We start from the raw sequence: 21,651 nt of genomic DNA, 5'->3' as shown, positions 1-21,651 counted from the left end.
GTTTGGTGGATTTTTAATAGAAGCTGGTAATCTGTTGATAAAATGGATACATGCTTGCGACGGCAAGTGTTCATAAACCACCGGTCTGTGTTTTCCAGAACGGTAGTTGTCTCTGCCTCTTGTCTCATATCCATGCACGTCACAGTCCCTCATCAGGGTACATTTGGACATACAGAATTAAACTGTTTCCATGATGTAGAGACTGGGCAGAGTCAACAGTTGCAAGTTTTTGAATGCTGGTCGGCACGACTCTCTGAAACTCATGTTTGCAATGATTCAAATCGCTTTTTTTGAAGTTTGAAGGCTCCCAAAAACTGATTGTTAGCACTAGAGCCCCACAAGACCAATCCTAGGTAAGATGAGGGTAAATCAGGCCATGATATGCCGTCATAATAGTAAGTATTTGGTACAGTGTTTTGATACGTATTTGGAATAGTTCATTTATTAATCATTCTATTCAGATAACTTCATTTAGATTTATTAAAACAAAGGAATGGTCAGTGAATGGTTCTTCAGTGAATCTCTTTTAAAGTCCGAGTCGACGAGGAAGTTATCGATACCAAGTTCACAGCCAAGTACACTTTGGTAGAGTAACAGGTTTCCGGATATGTCCATCGTTAATGTTTAAACATTGAATACTGGGAATAGAAGGTTGGAACCCACCCTCTTCTTCCAGTGTTGAACACACATTACGTCAGGCCTCCTTAAGCGTTACAAAAATTAAAAAGTATTTAATATGTGTCGATGGACTCGACCAAGTCATGGTTGATCAAAGTTGTACGTTAAAATGACAATTATATGTTGGCCCGATGTTAGAGTCAAGTTTTTGGAAGCGGATACAGCAAACTGTCAAGGGAGCGAGTACACCTGAGACCACCACAGTGGGTACACCTGACCTGAAACCACCACAGTGGGTACACCAAGCCAGTGGTGTAGTGGAGCGGGAACTCGTGGGAACGGCGTTCCCGCACTGGTTTTGGTCGTTTTGGGCAGATAAAGAAATGACCAATGTTTTGCTGAATATTAATTTGACATAAAATGATGCCAATAATAAAACAATATTTTAGAAACATTTGTGATCTAGAACAAGACTGACGTTGATCAATCATTCTTTATTCAATAATAATATGAATTACTATGATTCCGAAGATAACCTCTCTTGTACTCTAAACTGTACTTAGAAGTTTGCAGACCGCACGACTGGGGTGTTCTCAAGGTCGGTAACAACCGGTCGGTGGAGGTCGATCCTCTCCTCCATCATTGCTTCTCTAGCCCCTCACCCCCACCCACAATGCTCGTCGCCAGGCTGTCTGTCGCGAATCCAGCGTCTAGCGTTCGCGTGATGTGGTGACGTGTCTATTCAAAACACTTCAAAAAATCTTTATTTGGCAATAATTTTACAAGCATTCATAATTTTCATTCCCATGTGCCTCAAGTAGAATAAATATACATAATCTTTAAACATGAGTCATACCTATCATGCTATATATATAATATAAGATATACCTTACTTTATAATTGCATGTGTGTCCTTTACAATTTTAATTGTATCTATTCATTTAACATGTAATACTGTTAACATCAATCTTTTGGCGATTCTCATAGAAATTTGTAAATTATATAAGTAAAGAAACAACAATATAAACTATATAAATATAAAATAACAACACGTATAACAAAATACATTCAATAAAGCTTTGTACATCGATTTTCTATACATTTCTAATAATAAATAAATTATCTAATCTAATAATAAATTCTGTGTCAAAGTCAAAGTCAAATAATCTTTATTTTACATAAACTTTAAGTTTAATAATTGTGTCAACAAATAAAGGTTTAGGTCTAGTTGTCTTGTTGGTCCTTAGGTCCTCCTTCCGTAGAATTCGTTTAGCGAGTAAAATGGTCGATCCAGTAGCCAGTTCTTAAGGGTTTGTCTGAAGTGTTTCCGGTCTATCTTTTTCAAGTCTTCAGGAAGTGCGTTCCACATCTTGGCGCCAGCATAGCTTGGACTCTTTCCAGTTGCTGTGAGTTATGGCGAGGCAGGCAGTAATCAGATGCATGTCTTGTGTTATATTGATGAATTTGTGCATAGATCCTTGCTGCCTCTGGTGCTTTGATGTGAACATGCATCACAGCTTCTAGGATGTATAAATTTACAACAGTTAGTATTCTAAGTTGTTTGAAGGAATCCCTGCATGTTTCCCTGTATTGAAGACTTCCCAGAATTCTTATAGCTCGTTTTTGCAGCACCAGTAATCTTTGTATGTTTCCTGCTGTGGTGCCTCCCCATACGATGATTCCATATCAGAGGTGTGACTCAAGCAACGCATAGTAGGCACTTTTGCTGTAACTAAGTCACCTATGTTTTTCACTCGCTGTATTGTAATACATACAGTGCTGTGCTGATTGTTTTGCACACAGAATCAATGTGTGGAGTCCATGAGAGGTCATCGTCTATAGTTATACCTAAGTATTTAGTGGACGTGACTTCTTCTAATTCTGTCAGCCTCCCTGTATCCTCTTTGTATTTTCTAGTACTAACTGTTTTGTTTTTTCTTTCATTGACAACCAATTCATTTCTATGGCAATATTGAATGGCCATGTTGAATGCTATAAATGCGTTTACTTCGAGATCATTTTGGTAATTTTTTCCCCTAGTAATAGAACTGTGTCATCAGCATACATAAGTCTTTTACTGTAGTCTTGTATGTAGTTAGGAAAGTCATTTGAGAAGAGGATGAATAAAACTGGACCCAATACTGATCCCTGTGGGACTCCGCGTGAGACAAATTTAGGTAACTGATCTAATCTTTTTTATACTACCTCTGCTTGTGTGATTTATTTCAAACCACTTGGTTTCGTCCTGTCAGGTAGGTGGTGAACCATGTTTTTGAAGCACCTTGTATGCCAAGTGTTGACAGTTTCTCAAGGAGTTGTTTATAAGAGAGGCAATCGAAAGCCTTACTGTAGTTAGTAAAATAGCTGTACATGTATTGCCTTCTTCAAGTTGGTCTATTATGAACTCCGTAAGACTAATCAAGGCTGTTGTTGTTGATTTTCCAGCTAAGAAGCCATTTTGGTCAGGTGTTAGTAAAGAATTGGTCACCAGATGTTCAATAAGTCTAGTTAACACTACTTTTTCAAATCACTTTAGAAAAGGTTGAGATAGAGAAATTGGTCTGTAGTTTAGTACTTGTGTTGTGCAGTTTGCTTACATTTTGGGTAAACTTTAGCTAACTTTTAATGCAGACGGAAAGATTCCAGATTGAAATGATTATTAGTAATATTAACCTAAGGGTTGTATTAGTTCGTCTTCACATAACTTAACTATCTTTAATGAGATTTCATCATACCAGCTAATGTTTTTGTTTTTAATTACCTAATAATCTTGGACATTTCTAAATGTTGGTTGGCGTGAGTAGTAATGGTGTTTAAGTTTACATTTTCAGGTGACAGAAGTGTGTGAGTTTTGTGTAGTCCATTCGTGTGTATAATCTTTTTAGCCGCATCAATAAAGAAATTATTTAGGTAGTCCGCCATTATTATGGGTTAGTTGTAACTTCATCTCCTGTATCAAGTTTTAAATAGACAGATTCTTTTTCATGTTTTTGATTATCTTTCTGTGTTTATGATATTCCAGAGTGCCTTTGTTTTATTGTCAGCCTCAGCAATTTTAGATGCAGTATCTTGTTGTCTTAGGTCATAGTCTTTTTTAGTAATGCAGCAATCCTCTTGTGATCCTCTGTTACCTTTTGTGTTATACAAAGTTTGAGCTGATGTAAATCTTTGTCTTAGGGAGTAGAGCAGTTGGGCCATTCAAAAGGTAATGATTTTACTATATCTTGATTTTACTACTGGACAGGATTGATTTAAAGCTTGGTTAGGACATTATTAAACTTGTTGTATGTTTCGTTTGTGTCATCAGTGTTGTAGATATCTTTCCACTCTTGCTGCCTCAGTAATTCTTTGAGCCTTAGTAGGTTTCTGTTGCTCATATTTCTTCTTTCTACAGTCATTTTTGGTGAGATGTGTTTTGTTTCTGGATATTGTACACAGTTGTCCTGTGTGGTCAGAGATAACGGTATTTAAAACTTCAACATAGATCTCTTCTTGGCCGAGGTTGGTACACACATTGTCTATTGAGGTCATCGAAGTAGGTGTTATTTTGGTTTGAGGTAAGTCAATTCTGTACTGTTGAATGATGCTAATGTGTTAGTCAGCTGGCTAGAGTCCTTTTTTTGTTGAGGCAGTCTATGTTTATATCACCGATGAGGAGTGTTGGATTGTTTTCTGCTTCAATCCCTTGAAGAGCTTCCGATATGACCTCCAGGCCTTCTTCCACGCTATTTCCAGTTCTATAAAACTCCTGTGATATAGAACGATGACTTGCCTAGGTTAATCTTTAATGTTGCCACTTCGCAGAGCATCTCGGCACAAATGTTTGTGTGTCAACAATCTCTGTTTTGTTTTCTAGTTCTTCATTTAACATAAAGAGCTTCACCTCCTTTGGTGTGTAATTCCTACAGTATGCTTCACCACCCTAATGTGTGCTCTGTTAGAATTCCTACAGTTTCTCCACCAATGTGTATTTAGCTGTCCTAAGATACTCTGTCTGTTGTCTAATGTCTATTTTTTGTCAGATCCATGCTCTGTTAGTATTACGGCAATTTAGGTTTTGTGTTGCAATGTAAGAAGTTACTTTATTATCAGTTTGTCTTATTTTTAAAGTAAAAAAATAGATACTCTGTCTGTAACATATTATCCAGTTGTAAAAGATGGTTTATTGTGTTTTGCTTGTCAGATCTTGTAAACCTTTTCCTGTCCCTTTTTTAGGTTTTGAGCCTTTTCTCTGTCAACCCTAAACAATTTGTGTCTTAGTCATAAACGCTTTACGTTGTTGACAAATATCCATCGGATTATATTATGGAATCGTCCAAGATAAATAAAAAAAAAACACTTCTGTCATTCTTCACTAAACAAAATAAAGACCTAAGTGGTAAAGTGAAGCATCTGCCTCAGCGAGGACTTCTACTCCCGTGCCTTCAGATGATGAAAGTGGTTTGCCGGCAAGTAACTGTAATTCAAATAATTCATCATCTTTAGTAAAACCCGATACAAATGTATCGACATGGCCTTCTATATTGTCTCAAGACAAATGGGAGATCAAAAAGATGCGTTTCCATGGTTAAAGTGCAATAATGCTTTTTTAAGTTGTTCGTTATGTAGGCAAGTTTCTATCTTCGAGCTTTCAAAAAGGAACGTACTTTCAAATTCTAAGGAATGGCCTTGCGGTGTACCTCTAATAAGTCTGCCCAACTAATTTCTTTAAAAAACAAAGTTTTTTTCACACACAATTAGCAGCCATTTGGCAGCTGAGAATATATCTGCTAAGGCAAAAAAGGTAGCTCGAAAATGTCTGTGACCAAATGACGTATTCAATCTCGAATCTACCATTAAAATATTTAAAATCAGCTTACTATTTGACAAACAATGATTGGCCCATTTTCTAAACATTTCTAACTTTTGGAATTTACAGAAAAATTGAATGGTCTGGACATTGGTGTAGGTTTACATAGTAGATTTAGTGCTACTGAAATCATTGATCAAATTTCTGATGAGATAAAAAAAAACTAATTGTTCAACAGATTAAAAGCTTTTCCGGTAAAATTTAAATTTTGATTTATGAATGTACAAGCTCTTAAGCGATAAGTCTAACTTTGATTTTTGTTTAAAATGTGAAACCAGCAAAGATCTTCTAGCACATATCTTATTCCTGGACCTGATTTAATTGCCTAATAAAACTTCTGATTTTGTTTTTAAACGCTCTTTTAGGTCGTTTGAAAACTTATGGGATTGATTACGAGTACTTAAAAGAGAATTTAGTTGCATTTACCTGTAATGGCGTTAATGTCACGTTAGGAAAGAAAACTGGTGTCGTAGAAAAAGCTCCTACAACTATTTCCAAACATTATTCCTTGGCACTGTATGAATCTTAGCATACAGCTAGCTGTTATAGCTGAGTTAACAAATAAATTATGTAGGAGCTGTTAACCACTTTCAAATGTTTTTATGGATGAACTATGCACTCTTTATAGCAAATCACCTAAAAACCAAAGGGAACCTGCAGAGTGTGCTAGTGAACTTGATTTGCTAATAAAGGCATAATTGGTCGTATTTCGGGCACCAGGTGGGTATCCAGTTCCTTCAAAACAGTAACAGCAGTTTGGTATGGCTATCGAGCATTGTACTCCCATGTTAAGAAGGCCAAAGAAGACAAGAACAGAACCACTACTGAAACTACAATACAGCATTTTACAAGGTATGGGATGCATCTTACGTTTCGTGGGAAGAAAGTCCTCGCGCGTCTGCTGTCAAAAGGACAAAATCGACTCAAGCGCCACGTTCGTTGCCGCCAGAACTGGACATGCTGAGCCCAAGTTCCAGCTGACCTGCCGACTCCTACATCGGAAGCTTCCAACCTCCAAACACCATCATGACAACAACAGACCCACTCTCTGATGACGGAAGTTCCTCGTGTTTTTTTTAGGGACCCCATTTCAAGGCGACGAGCAAAGTTGAACCCCTCAAACCAAATTGGTGAAACAAATACAAAATTTCAAAATCAATTTATATTAAGGCTGCTCCACCAAAACGCCCAATTCGCAACGAATAAATTGTAAGAAATCCAGCTCATGTGTGAAGATCTAAAGACAGATCTACTTGTAACCGAAAACGGTTTTTAAAAATAAAACATTGAGCTATATGCAAAATTCAAAATTTAAATTGAAATTTGCCGTCATTATTCTAAAGGTGGGGGTTTTGCAAATTTTTTGAAACAAAGTTTCACTTCAGTTACTTATACGATAAGAGAAACGGACGATACACATTTTTGAAGCAGCCGGGATTAAACTTCAAACCCAAAATTCAAAAATTGGTCGTCATCGGCATCTATAGGTCTCCCAGTGGAAACGAAGACATATTTTTTCAACATTAGAATCCTTGTTGATAGACCTGACTCACCATGACCTTGACTTCGTCCTGATGGGCGATTTCAATACTAACGATTTGGACAACAACCACCAATCCACCAAACGTCTAGCCGACTTGCTAAGGTCTTTTGATCTTGAATTATTAATCAAAACCCCCACAAGAATAACAGTAACGTCACAATCGGCTATCGATAATATCATTTCCAACCTTCCCAACGTCGCAGTGTTTGTGGTTAATGCAGCGATTTCAGACCACTATGGTCAAGAAGCTATAATCAGCGGGAAGAAATTCAAACTCGAGCCCAAAATTTATATAACAGTAAGGAGACACAAGGCCAGAAAATATCACCATCCTCAATGCTTCACTTGCAAAAGAAAAGTGGGAATTTTTAAATTCTTCTCAATCTGTAGAGCAGTTGTTCAGAATTTATCGGACCATTGTCTTAATTTCTGCTGCCCTACAAAAACTGTCAAAGTTTGTCATAAAAAACATGAAAAATAATTGGATTACCAAAGGCATTCCTGATTTCGAGAGAAAAACTTAAATTTTTATCCGAAATTACCAGAGACACAAAAGACAATAACTTTAAACTTTTTTTCCGGAACTATAAAAAGATTCGTAGAAAAGTTATCCAAGCTTGCAAAATTATATGATACATTAAGTTCGATAAAGTCTTACAAAAACATTTCAAAAACCATTTGGGGCATTATTAAAAATAAAGTCAAAGATTCGAAAAAAAATGTCCAAATTAAAATTGGGGATCGAATTGTGGATGATGAGATTGAGGTGGCAAATGAATTTAACAAGTTTTTTGCAAATGTAGCCTGTGAGCAGGGCCCTCGTCCGTCATCACATCAAGAAAAACCTATTCAAAGACTAAGTCCAGTAACCTCAATGGTCTTGACACCTGTCGTTGAGGAAAAGGTGGATAGAATCATTCAACAGATTCCACCGCAAAATTCCAATGATACTAATTTAATGTCAACGTGGCTCATCAAGCAATGCTCTAAGCATATTGTGAGGCCTTTGACTGTGTCAGTTAATCTGTCATTTTGCACAGGAGTTTTCCCCTCGCTCCTAAAAATCTCAAAAGTAATCCCAATTTTCAAAAAAAGACGGTAAATAGTTATCGGCCTGTCTCGATTTTACCTGTAATAAGCAAAATATTCGAAAACCTTTTTTTATTACGAATGCTTCAGTTTTTAACAAATACAATGCTCTCAAATGAACAATTTGGATTCAGAAAGGGCAAATCAACTATAGACGCAGTTGTGAGTCTTGTTGAGACAATTGTAGAGGGGATAGAGAGTCAAAATCACACGTTAAGTGTGTTTCTCGATCTATCGAAAGCATTCGATTGTGTTGACCATCTTACGCTGCTTGACAAATTGGGGTCCCATGGCATCCGAGGCGTGCGTCTCTTGTGGCTTAGTTCATTTTTAAGTCACTCAGATCTCAAGTTGTCCAAATTTCAAACCATGTTTCTAATTCAATGAAAATTATTTATGGAGTACTTCAAGGATCAATTCTCAGCCCTATTCTGTTCCTGCTCTATGTCAATGACATAGAATTATCACTACCACACGGAATAATCGTGCAGTATTGCGGATGATACGACTCTCTGTTTTAATGAAACAACAAAATCAGTTTTAGAACAAAACACCTTTGTTGCAGTAAACAGTTGTGTGCAACATTTTCACAGCCTCAATCTAAAAAAAATTCTTCAAAAACCAATGTTCTAAATTTTTTTTGCGCTCGACAGACTGCGAATATGGCCCGGCCATCGTGTTGGATGAGGCCATATTAGAAGAGGTCTGTTCCTTGAAATTTTCATATCGATTACGTTTGCTCCAAATTATCCTCAGGCATTTATGTGCTGAGGTCTCTAGCTAAATACTGCCCTATTCAGGTTATGATGACGGCTTATTATGGCTTGATCTATCCACATCTCACCTATGGACTAGTGCTGTGGGGTACATGTGCAAGTAACCAATTTTTAAGAGCGTTCAAGCTTCAAAAACGAGCGATACGCATCATTGCAAACTTAAAATTGAGTTATGCAGGCCAGTTTTCAAAAGATTGCAACTGTTGACTCCGCCAAGTCTCTACATTTTAGAAACAACGTCATATTGTGTGCTTAAATGCACCTTGACCAACGGACGGGATGTTCACTCGTACGATACAAGAGGCAGAGAAAACTACCGAACCAGGAGACACAGGACGGTAGTTCATGAACGTTTGCCCTCACAGGCAGGAGTTCATCTCATCAACAGCTTGCCAAATGAAATTAAAAATTCGCCTACGCATTAAACAAATTTAAAACTCGTTTGAAACGCTGTTTAGTGTCCAACGCTCTTTTTATAGCGTGAACGAGTTTATGGCATATAACTGGGAGACCGCACACAATCAGAAGACTTACTCTCGAATTGAGGTGGGTAAAAAATTGGCGATGAATGGAGCAGAGTGAGTGTCAAAATGTATGTATGAATGAGAGTTTGATGTGGCATGTGTGTCAAAATTATTAGATACTTGACGTTTGCTATACAAATGTACTTTTTGTCTCAGCAATAAATACTTGACTATTGACTAACTAGTGATGTATAGAGGATCAATCAAACGCCTGAGATCAACTTGATTTCTACCACATTTGGCAATCATATACGCCACATAATAAGCAGAGTTATCTATGGTTTCAGAATGTCTTTACTATAGGGAAGCAACTATAGTATACGAAGACAAATAATACAAGGCAATGGTTTATTTCGAGTGACTAAAAGATAAACCTGGTACTAAATGCCTTGAGGCCAAAAGAGCTGCAATCGCAGTTGGTGTTTCCTTCACAAGTAATAGCACAATATATCTGCTATTAATGACCAGCAGTTATTATAAAGTGTAATTAAAAACCTTAATAGGAGGCCTTTCACCACTAAAAGCACCAAATAACCACCTACAGGGTCGGCAATAACAAAAAGAATATAATTAATTTCTTTCGGAAATTGCAAGATCTTGAAAGCAAGAACGGGCCTCACGAAAAATCCGTTAGATTCGGTGAAAAAGAAATATAAAAGCTCTGTGCAAGATTCAAGCTGGATTCAAGCAAGGTAAAACACAGCTTCAGAGATTATTTAGAAATTTTAGAAACGACCATTCCAAAGGATCTAAACGCCCTAATCAATTGCTGCAAGCTCATTCCTCGCAGTTCATCAAAGTGTGAGCGGGTTACTCGTAGTCACATGAACGTAATCATATCGCCATCTCGATCGAGACTTACCATCAGACATGTATCAGCGCTGATGTTTACCAAGCTGAATGGACTAAACATCAGGACATGGAAACCGGACAACTACGTCAGGACATGGCTCCAGCAACATCGCTCAGCGATGACACTAGAACTCGACGAGCTGAACCTGAGAGAAAAGAAGTAGAAAAGGACGTATTTGCTATTTTTTTTTTTTTTTAAGTGAATTGTATTTTCGTCTTTTTCTCTGCTTGTGATCTTTTGGAATATATGCTTAATTTGAAGAAAGAGGTTAAGGCAGTAAAGTTATTATGGTAGAGTTATATTAATGTATTGTAAAATACATAATTTAAGTCCATAACAATAAGATTAAGATTTGTTTATTTTCTCTATAATTTTCAAAATAAGTTGACGTACACTTCCTCGTACAAGGCTCGGTGTTATTCGTGAGCTTAGATACATTCAATTTCATGCTCGTAGCTATTGTAGGCATTTTAGAAAATCGTATGAATTCAAATGTCCTTATAATTTGTCAAATGTCAAATAACTTGTCAAATACTAGAACTCGGCGAGCTCCACCTGACAGAAAAGAAGTGGAAAGGACGTATTTGCTATTTGTAAACAGTTAATTACATTTTCGTTTTTTCTCTGCTTGTGATTTTTTGAATATTTTCTTAATTGGAAGAAAGAGTTATGATAGTAAAGTTATTATATTATGGTTATAGAATAAATAACCATAACATAATGTATTATAGAATAAATAATTGAAATCCATAACAATAAGATTAATATTTCTTTACTTTCTCTATAATTTTCAATATATGTTGACGTACACTTCCTGAAGACTGTGTTATTACGTGAACAAACCCGGGGTTCAATTGAATTTATTTATCTATTTATTCAACGGTCAACACCTTTAACAATAGTAATTACAATAATGTATATGGCGAATATGTACAATAGAATGACAAAAATTTAACAAGCGATTATAACATCCAATGATAGTATAAATAAATATAAATCGCTTATAGTATAAATAACATGCAAAGATAACCAAAATTACAAACAAAACTTGAAACAAACCCAAGCTAATAATAATAAATTAAGTGGAAACCCATTCAATTGAATTGAATTACATTGAATTGTGTTTACATTCAATTTTATGCTCGTGGCTATTGTAGGCATTTTAGAAAATTATATAAATTCAAAAGTCCTTATAATTTTTCAAATGTACTTAGCGTGCCCAGACGGGAAAGTTTGCCACCTCAACACTGCTGGTAACCAGTTGGTTGGGCATTCATTTTCCAGGAACACATCTGTTCAGTTGGCTGGTGCGGATGTCTGAGTAGGTAGACGCCATTGATAAGGATGATAACTGCCAGAAGTTGGTCAAGTTATCATCTACTGAATCAGCATTCTGAGTAGCAGCGTCAACCGTCAGTTTGTGTCTGAGTATAGCGCCGCCAGTGTTTGTAATCGTCACCTACACAATAGCTTACATTTTAAATAATCTTATATCTCTTATATCGGGTGTCTTAGAAGTTTCACCTCCTCGTTAACTTTCTTACGAATAGAGATGAGAGGATTTACTGTGGGGCATGTTTATATGGCCAAATGAGGGTTTTTATGTATGAACATTTTTGACCCCTGCCCCTCTAAAGGTGGGGTATTTTGGGGGCAATTAAAAATTTTAAAATAGGAACCTAGCAAGTGACACCTCATTTTAAAGGTATTATAAAAAGAAGAAGAATGGCACAAAGTAGAGGTCTCTAAATAAAATAAAATAATATTTTAGTGTATCTTTACAATTTATTGTACATTGCATCGCAAATGTCAGTAAATCACTATTTAAAAAAAGAGCCATTCATTCATACACGCACCCAAACTTACCCTTCCACACATTCACTCAAGCACACTCTCATTGACTCCCAGATCCTACCCCTGTCATAAATCTCAGCGGCTCATCATGAACTCATCGACAGAGTAGAACGCACTAGACACCAATATAGGCGTTTTATACGAGTTTTGAATTTATTTATGAATTTAGTTCTTTATACTTTCCGGGAGTTTATTGATCAATCAGAAACCAACAAGTTGTGGCAGATGCTGCGTAAGCGTCAGCCTGTGATGTTGGGCTCGATAGTTGTCCCTGAATCTTGTCTCTGGTGAATGTCCCCGCATCGGACCAAGGTGCATTTTGATCTGCAGTACATGATCTCGTCGAATATGTAGAGGCAGGGTAATGTCATAAATTCAGGCTCCCTAAAAGATTCCCTGCACGACTCTCTGTGGTTTAACTTTCCAATTATTCTGACAGCCTTTCTTGGAGGCTAAAGATTCGCTCAAATTTGCTTTTGGTACAACCTCCCCAAAGTCTCACTCCATACGTAAAGTGTGGATGAATTAGGCCATAGTAGGCCATTTTTAGAACTTTAGGGGAATATAGCTTTGCTAGGTGGTGCAAGGCGTATATGCCTGCTGTAACTATGTACACATATTGTCGACGTGGTCATCCCAGATCAATCCTCTATCAAGGAACAATCCTAGAAACTTTGTGTAGTATGTTTCATCTAAAAGGACATTATCCACAATATAGCTGGCTGTCTAAGGCAGAAATGTACAACATTCGATTTGGACTGGTTCGTTTCAGTTCCAAGTTCATTTCAGCAAGGTACTGAAGGCATGATTGACTTCAATGAACGTTGTGACTTCCAGTTCTTGCAATTTTTTCTTTTGATATTTTTTGTCGTCGGCATATTGAACAAGTTTATCATGCTGGATCACAGAGTTCAATTTACTGACATAATTCAGGAATAAAAGAGGCCCAAGAATAGATCCCTGGGGGACACAATGAGGTGCTTTAATTTTGTTTGAAGCGACCTTCGAAATCTCCACAGTCTGATCTCGCTCCTTTAGGTAAGAGGTAAGCCATAACTGTGGAAGCCCCCGAACTCTCTAATGGTGCAACAGTGTCTCATGAAGCACACTGTCAAATTCTTTAGATAGGTAAAGAGATATGATAGGCACATTTTCTCCCCTTTCCAATCCATCGATAACATTGTCCAAAAGGTTATCACGGCATCGATTTTGGATCTGTTTTTATTCTGAATCCAAATTGCTCTTGTTTCAGAACTAGGTTGTTTTCCAGAAAGCTTTCAAGTATTTCATGTAAAATCTTTTCAAAACTTTTGCTGAACACGGGCAGAATTAGGACGATAGCTGTTTGCAATACAAGGATCGTCCTGTTTGAAAATTGGAGTGACTTTGGTTGTCTTCAGAAACGATGGAAAAGTTCCAGATTCAAATGGAAAATTTATCAATTTTTTAGTGGTTCCAATATGTGACTGAATCAGCGTTTAAGTAGCACTGACATTAAGTTTCTGTCACATTTTTTTCGAATGCATTCATAACGCGTGCTACCTCCCCTCACACAGGGGCCAGAGCCATGGATTCAACCAGCTCCAGAACATGCCCTTCACAAGATTGTGTTCTTGCAAATGATGAGTTCATTGAAGCCATAGAAGAAAAGTATTCATTAAATTCATTTGCCATTTGTAATTTATCTTCAACAATATTGCCTTCAACTTTGATTGCAATTACCTTGGAACCTTTATCTTTGTCTTTACCTATATCTCGAGAAGAACTATTAATAATTTTTCAGGCTATCTTTGAAAAGTATTCCACACTCACCCAAGCCTCTATTAATGTCATATGCTTTAGTTGCACGTATGACTTTCTTTTAGATCCTCCGGTACGTTCCAAAAAATTTGAAGTCTTCATTTTCAGTTTGAATGAAAATGTTGTGAAAGAATTTTAGTTTCTCTTGAGAAATAAGAATTCTTTTTGTAAGCCATGATATTTTTTGAGTTTTGTGACTGTTTTTTATTTTTTTACGGACATATAATATCCAAATAGTAATTTAAAAAATCACTAAATGCCCGATACATATCATTGAAATTGTCAAAAACGTTTAAAAAGTGCAAAGTCTAGTTTTTAAGAAATTTATTTAGTTGGCAAATGTTCTGAAAATTAAGAACTCATGAAATTTTGGATTTTGAAATTCTAGTTTACAACCATTAACCACGACTTCCTGTGCAAAGTGATCAGAGATTGACGTGTTCAATACAGAGACTGTTGTGTCAGGAATGTTGGTGATTACGTTGTCGATGGCAGTACTCGACGTCGCGGTCACTCGTGTCGGTGATTTCACGGACCAATTTAAATTGAAAGAGTTTAGCAGATCGCGAAGCCGCTGGGTTAGAGGGTCAGTGTCGTCCATTACATTGATATTCAGGTCTCCTGTAATAACAGGCAGTTTAATAAAAAACTGCATTGAATTTGAAGAAAGACGATTTAAAAGGTGTTCAAAGATTAAAAAAAAATTGTTTTGACAGCCATTTGGGGATCTATACAGTCCAGTGACAGTTATTCTCTCCCAAAAGATGTGATATGACATCCGGCCTACGCCCTCAAAATCTAATTTTGAAGATATTGATTGCTTCGGACTTGAATCCATGTTCCGAGACAACCAACACATCAGGTTTCAGCTCCCCACACATGAGCGCCAATTTATCAACCTTGTTGGTCGCAAGCTGGGCGTTCTGGGGAATTATTTTGAGATTTTGTATTAAAAATTTTGAATTTTGTGAGTTTTATGAATAATTGCATTTAAATTTTGAACATTTTTTGAGGCTGGATATGAAGTCATCTCTGGGTTGGTGGCGCATGGGTCCGACTGCCAAGTTTTTTGATACAGGAAAGCGTCCTTCTTCACTTTAATCCGGAGGGTCTCACGGTGTTCGCGTATGATTTGGTGACGACTGAAGAGTACCAGCCCGCTCTCCGAGAACTTCAGCAGACAGAGACCCGAAGGTGGCTTCGGGAGCACCCCCGAGAGACAACGGTGATGACTCTGGTACCGAAGAAGCGAGGGCCCCCACAATCATCCCAACTAACAGCAGAGAGATGTTGTCAGTGCCTCGTGAAGTACCCTCGGCCAACTCTATCGAGTTTCAACAGCCGGATGTTGTGCCGGGCAGCCTGTCCCTCCACGAAGGCATTCACGAGCACGGTCTCCTCGTGTACGGGGTGGTCGTGTCGCTGCGGCAGGGTGGCAAGGAGTAACTCGGCGCCGGCCGGCCTGGCCACGATGTTATGTTCCAGGTGGCAATGATTGTTTACACTACTGTTACGTGGTCCAGGTCCAGTTGACGTTTGGTTCAGTAGGACGATATCGAGTAGCTTGGCTCCAGGCTTGCATACGCTACTGACTGATGTCCCCAGTGCCGGTCAGCTTCGTCACCATTCCTGCGATGTGTCTAGTGTGGCTGTCTCCTGTGATGGAAATGAGTCTGAGCTGGAGGATGGAAGTTTGGTTCAGTAGGATGATATCGAGTAGCTTGGCTCCAGGCTTGCATACGCTACTGACTGATGTCCCAGTGCCGGTCAGCTTCGTCACCATTCCTACGATGTGTCTAGGGTAGATGTCTCCCCTGATGGTAATGGATCTGAGCTGGAGTTACGAAACGACATTTTCCAGGAATAAATGAGTCCGTGCAAGGTGATTACGAGTCTGTATTTCATAAGGACGATGCTCCTCACATTACAATGTGCTAGTCCTAACATCCAAAGATCAAACGTTTCCAGACGTTAGCCTGGCAAGTCTTTTTGTGGTGGTGCGTTAATAAAAGTTTTAATTTAAAGAGTTACGTCCCCCAAACAAGAAAATGTATATTAACTCAGCGTGTCTCGAACTTGGCTACAGCTGTGCGAAGACTGGTAGGTATTGGCAGTGATCAGTCACCCAGTGATCAGTGAGATTAGATCAGTCTACGATTAGTCTCCGACTAAGCTCAAGCGATCCTCTTTTGATCTTTAGTAATCACGGAATAGTTGGCTGATGTTGGATCCTAAGTTACTGAGATAACATTTGTTCGAAAAAATTAATCCATTTCTGTACTCCGATTCGATTTCAATGAAATCAAAGATTCAATTCAATTACAGATTGAGAAAAAGAATTCGTGTCTCTAAAACAGGTTTAGTAGGATATTTTAAAATGTATTTCCAAGTACTGATGGTGAGAAATCCATTAAAGTCCGTTATACTATTCACTAACAAGCCTTGTGCTGTAAAAGACCTTAAGATTTCAAAAGTAATTTAGTAAGTGATTAAGATAGTAAAACTATATTAGGTCTGACACCACCAGTTTAAGCAGTTTCTTTCAGAAATTGAGAGAGAATACCAGATGTTACCTATAATTAAGATGTACGTCGGCTAAGCAGAGGAAAAGTGCTGCAGAGAATGTTTTAACTACGACAAGCTATTGAAATGTTCATGATTTGCCAGGCCAAGAACCTAGAAGAGCTTTAAGATGATCACTGGCTTAGTGTTCAAGCCTAATTTTTCAGAAGCCGAGAGACAGTTTGCTTTGTATGCACAGACAATATTGGATTTCTTGAAATCGATAGAGAAATGTTCCCTAGAATTGATCGCAAGCAACGTTAGTTTTGGTGAAGGTTTAAATAAGCAAGAATCAAAGATGCATTTTTCTTAGCTCATATTTTTCTTAGCTTCTTGACACTTAAACTAGCTGTCAGGCACTTAAACAAATTTGTTAAATCAGCGGCTGATAACCATATACAGACACCTAAAGTCTCTTTGTCTAGTTTGTCTATAATTGTTTTTAAAAATCTATACAAATGTATCAATTTGGTGGTTTAGATGACATGCTGTCTTTGAAAATATTAACAAAAGTGCAGAGATGATGTAGTGGTATGACGGCAACATTAAGATGTCCATATGATACCAGATAGCCTTGTCGTGCTGAAGCAGTGATTTACTTCTTAGATCGTTATTAAATAAAATCATTCTTTAAAATTCTAAATAAAATAATTCTTAGATCATCATTAAAACCACTCTAGTGATCGATCAAAAAATTGTAGACAGATCTGGTAGTTGTGGACAAGCCAGTGGTTTGTTAAAAAAAGTATGGACAACTTTAATTTTGTATCTGACACTATTTTTATAGAGAATTCACAAAGTGACTCACTGTCAAAGATCCTTTAGGGAAGCCATATGACCTAAAAATTGTGAAATAAAAAAAGCATAATTAAATAAATATATAATAATACATTTTTTGTCTTTTATTATAAAAAAGCAAAGTATATGTTTTTAATTTTGATGAGCGTATAAAGTTATATTTTAGTCGATATTAATTAACTAAAAGATACTTTTGGAATGTGCTGGTTTTTAATTCGTGTCTTCCCTCTTTACGTCATTCTTTATGGTTGTCTAAACCCCTTCAAATTGTTCTTTACTTAGTCTAATCTGCCATCAAATAGTGGAATTCACCAAATGCTTTTATTTTTAGTAAGGTACAACCAATGTTTTTTTTTAATCTACTGAATAATACCTGAATATAGTAGGACTGTATTTTCGTCATCACTGCTGGAACTGTCAGCAGCAATCCATGGCACACTTATCACACCTGGTACATTCACTATTATACCAAGGTACACCAAATGCCATTATTTCAATTTTTCCCTGACGGAGATCACAAATCAACTGAAAGACGAGATGCAAACGATTTTCGTCTGTCCATTCGCTTCAAGACGTAAAATCCGTCTAGTGGATGGATACACGTTCGGTGTGTGGCGGCCGAGCGGCCCATACACTAGTCGTGCGTTGCACGCCGTGCAGTTTTTTATACTGGCACGCCGTGCTTGGCATGGCACTTTGTGCCCCACACACTGACAGTTTAGTCAGTCCCGTGACGTGCTAGAAGTTGGTGGTATTGTGATATTGTGTAGTATTGTCGTGCTGTGATATTTTACTACTATGCCTCTTATATTTTACTACTAAACATAAAGCGTTAACAGTATTGTTGATTGGTGCGATTCATGACGATAGCAAAGTGAAGAAGAGAAGAAGACAATTAATTATGGACGAAAAATTGGTTAAAAGAGAGAGAAATGTATTCTGATATGAGACTACTGAAAGACTTACGTGAAAATCATAAAAATGATTACAGAATCTACTTGCGAATGGATGACGAAACATTTAGTTATGTGTTGGAATAGGTTAGGCCACGCATCGAAAGACAAGACACTAATCTGAGAAAAGCTATAACGGCGGAACAACGATTAGTTGCCACGAAAAATTTTTGTGTCTGCAGTCGACGTGGTAAATATAGGAGAGTATTTGCCGCGAGAGAACGAAAAATAACCTCAAAAGATACTCCACTCTCAGCACGTGGCGCGGGACTGGTCCACACACTTGCAGGATGGCACGGCGGCAGGTGGCACGGCACGCCGAAAATCAAACCGATCTTGATTGCCATCGTGCCATGCAATGCACGGCGTGCTTAGCACGGAGACCTCCACACACTGGCACGTTTCGTCCAATTTTGGCACGTCGTGCTTGCACGGCGTGCATTGCACGTCTAGTGTATGGGCCGAAGGTACGTAAGGTCAAGTATGCAAGAAACACATAATGAGGAACACACATGTTTGCTGCTAAGCCTTTGGTATACGTTTGTTTTTATGCACACTTGAAGAAGAGAGTATATATCAGCTCTCGAAACGTCGTGTTTATGTTTTAGCTTCCATTGCGAACGAAAAACGTAAACGAAGAAATAAAATTTTGAATTACAACTGTTATTTGCTATTATTATTATTCATCTATTATTTTTCATTTAACGAAAGACGAACATGCTACTGAAGCGAATCCATGGAGACAGTGCCACACAAATCACGGTGGTGTAATTGTTTTGGCTTCGGGAAAAAATTGCATGTAAAGTTCGCAGCTTTCTAATTAATACAACTTCATGGAAGAAACCGTTGTATTTTATCAGGCCAAGTGAAATCATAGATACGTAATAAAAGAAATTTAGGCAGTTTTGTAGTTAGCCCCATATAAAATGTAACAATTACAGCATGTAGTCTACAAGCGTTGTATTCGAGGAGTGATATGTTTTATAAACAAATTTATTTCGCTAAGAAAGACAATAAAATAAGTCATTAAAAAGTCATATTTAATTTAGAAATATATTTTGCTTAAGCCATAAAGGAATAAAATACATGACAATCCGTGAAGCTATAACTCGTGCATATTGTTCAAAATTCACTTTACATCTTCAGCCATTTTTATTTCGGCTTGTTTACAAAGTCGCCTCAACTTTCTATTTTAAATGAGTTAAATTTTATGTGGAGTGAATTATTCAATTAAGTTGTCTTAAAGGGCTATGAATGTAACATAAGGGATATTTTCCAAGCCCAAAAGCGGCTGTAGCGCCTCAACAACAATGTCTAGATACAGTGAAGGTTAGAGTGAGCGACCAGATGCCTCGCCGCCGGATTCAGACGTTTGAGGTTTCGTTCGAGTGGTGGTTCCGTAGGGGCATCGAGAAGCAGCGCCCCCCCCTCACCCGCCAACTACTACGTGTAAGAGTTGAGGGGAAGAAGTTCCTCCCTCATCGCCTACACCTCGCTCTCATCTCCAGACGGTGCAAAATCGACGGAGTGTGAAGGTGTTTGTTATTGTAATCTGGATAATAGTAAGTTTTCTTCCATTCTGTAATACTATTAACCTCCTTATGTTTAGCCTCCTAGTAATATTTAGTTGTCAGATTGATACTGTTTATAATAGTTGACATGTGATGTCACTGCCCAAAGAGGTTAGTTTTGTTTTGTTTTGACTTAACGTTGTCTTTACGTTTCTTCCATTAAAACAGAAGAAACCGTGCAGTTTTACAATTAGTCAAATTATCTTGAAATTGCTACAATACATATCTTGTGTTTTTTAATTTCTTTCCAGTTCACAACCATAAATGTAAATGTTTAAATTTTAACTTGTAATTTCTCTTGGACACAAATTCTGAAACTAACCTAAGTTACATATTTTCTAAGAAGTCGCAAAATCCGAATGTGAAATATTTTAACCTTTTTCCCCAGATTTCAACCAGTATATTGTGGCCCCTGTTCGCTCCAGCATTCCCTGAAGAAAGTGACAACAGTTGTCGGCCATGGGTGGAGGTAAGAGATCGGTAGATTGTATTTTTCGTAGTTTTTCCTTCTTCCAATAGGCCACCTTTCTTCCTCGTCTGTCTATTGGTTTTATAGCCATGTATCGTTTTACAGTGTTATTGTAATTTAGCTATCAGCATTTCAGCAATAGGCTAATGTTGCTAAAATATTTGAAGTTTAATGTGTCATTACTGTTGGAAACTACTTCTAAGTAGATAAACCCATCTTTCCTGTTTTTGTCTACTAGAAGCGATGAAAGTGGGGCATTGGGCTGTTGACTAAAATTTTTAACTTCCCTCTTACATATGATAATTATAATTATAACAGTGTTTAATTGCTATTTTAAACAGTGATTCTTGTTTTACACAATTATTTTCTGTAAAAATGTCGAGCTGTGGTGTATGCGTCAAGAATATTAAAAGTAATCAATCTAAACTCACCTGTTTTGACTGTAAACGAGATTTTCATGCGGCATGTTTAAAATATAGCAAGGCTAACGTGGATTGCCTAAAGAAAGAGGGTCTAGTTTGGAGGTGTAGACTGTCAATCCACGAGGAGGAAAAAAATGAGACTCGAATAAAACAAAGTAGGCCTACTTAAATTTTAGCGTGAAAAAAGATCCACACAATTTTACCAATCAAATTTTATAAAATTGTGTGAGTTGTTTGTGTACAAACAAAGAGTGTCCTGAGTGTGCAATTGTGTCTCAGGCTTACAGTTTGAAATACCTGGGAATCTTGCTGGATAGGGGAATAAACTGGAAAAAACACATATAGGCCTACATGGTTATGAAAAAAAACTTAATAGTATTTCAAGAACCTTTTATTTTCTACAAAATATTTGTACAGAGGAAGTTATGAGAATGTTATATTTTTCATTAGTAAACAGTAGATTAGAATACGGAATATTTTGCTGGGGTGGAACCTATGAAACAAATTTAAAGCCTCTTCTAGTGCAACAAAAGAAATTCATTCGATTAGTTAAAAGAAAATGTAGATACGAGATGTTAATGTTTCCAATAACATATTTGTTTGTGTATAAGGTTTTAAAAATATTTTATGTCACTAGTGGTAATTTGCCTATATTAATTAATATCTACAAAAATAAATTAAGGCACAAAGACAAAATAGCAGTTCCAAAACCCAATTAAACTATTTTTAGAAAAAGCTATTGTTTTTTAGGACCAAAAATTTTTAATACAATACCAAAGAAATATGTGATTAAAAAATATAGGCCTACACATTTTTTCAAAACTATTGAAATTATAGCTATTAAGTAAACAAAATATAAATTTTCTTCTGCATACCATTAGTTAAAACATTTTATTCGGATCAGAGTTGCACACAAGTTTAAATTTAGAAGTAACATAGATATTTGATAAACGGGAGTTTTTCTAATCAA

The sequence above is a fragment of the Homalodisca vitripennis genome, chromosome X, assembly GCF_021130785.1.
Source record: "Homalodisca vitripennis isolate AUS2020 chromosome X, UT_GWSS_2.1, whole genome shotgun sequence".
In the NCBI taxonomy this organism is placed as follows: domain Eukaryota; kingdom Metazoa; phylum Arthropoda; class Insecta; order Hemiptera; family Cicadellidae; genus Homalodisca; species Homalodisca vitripennis.
Note: the sequence above shows the minus strand (reverse complement) of the source record.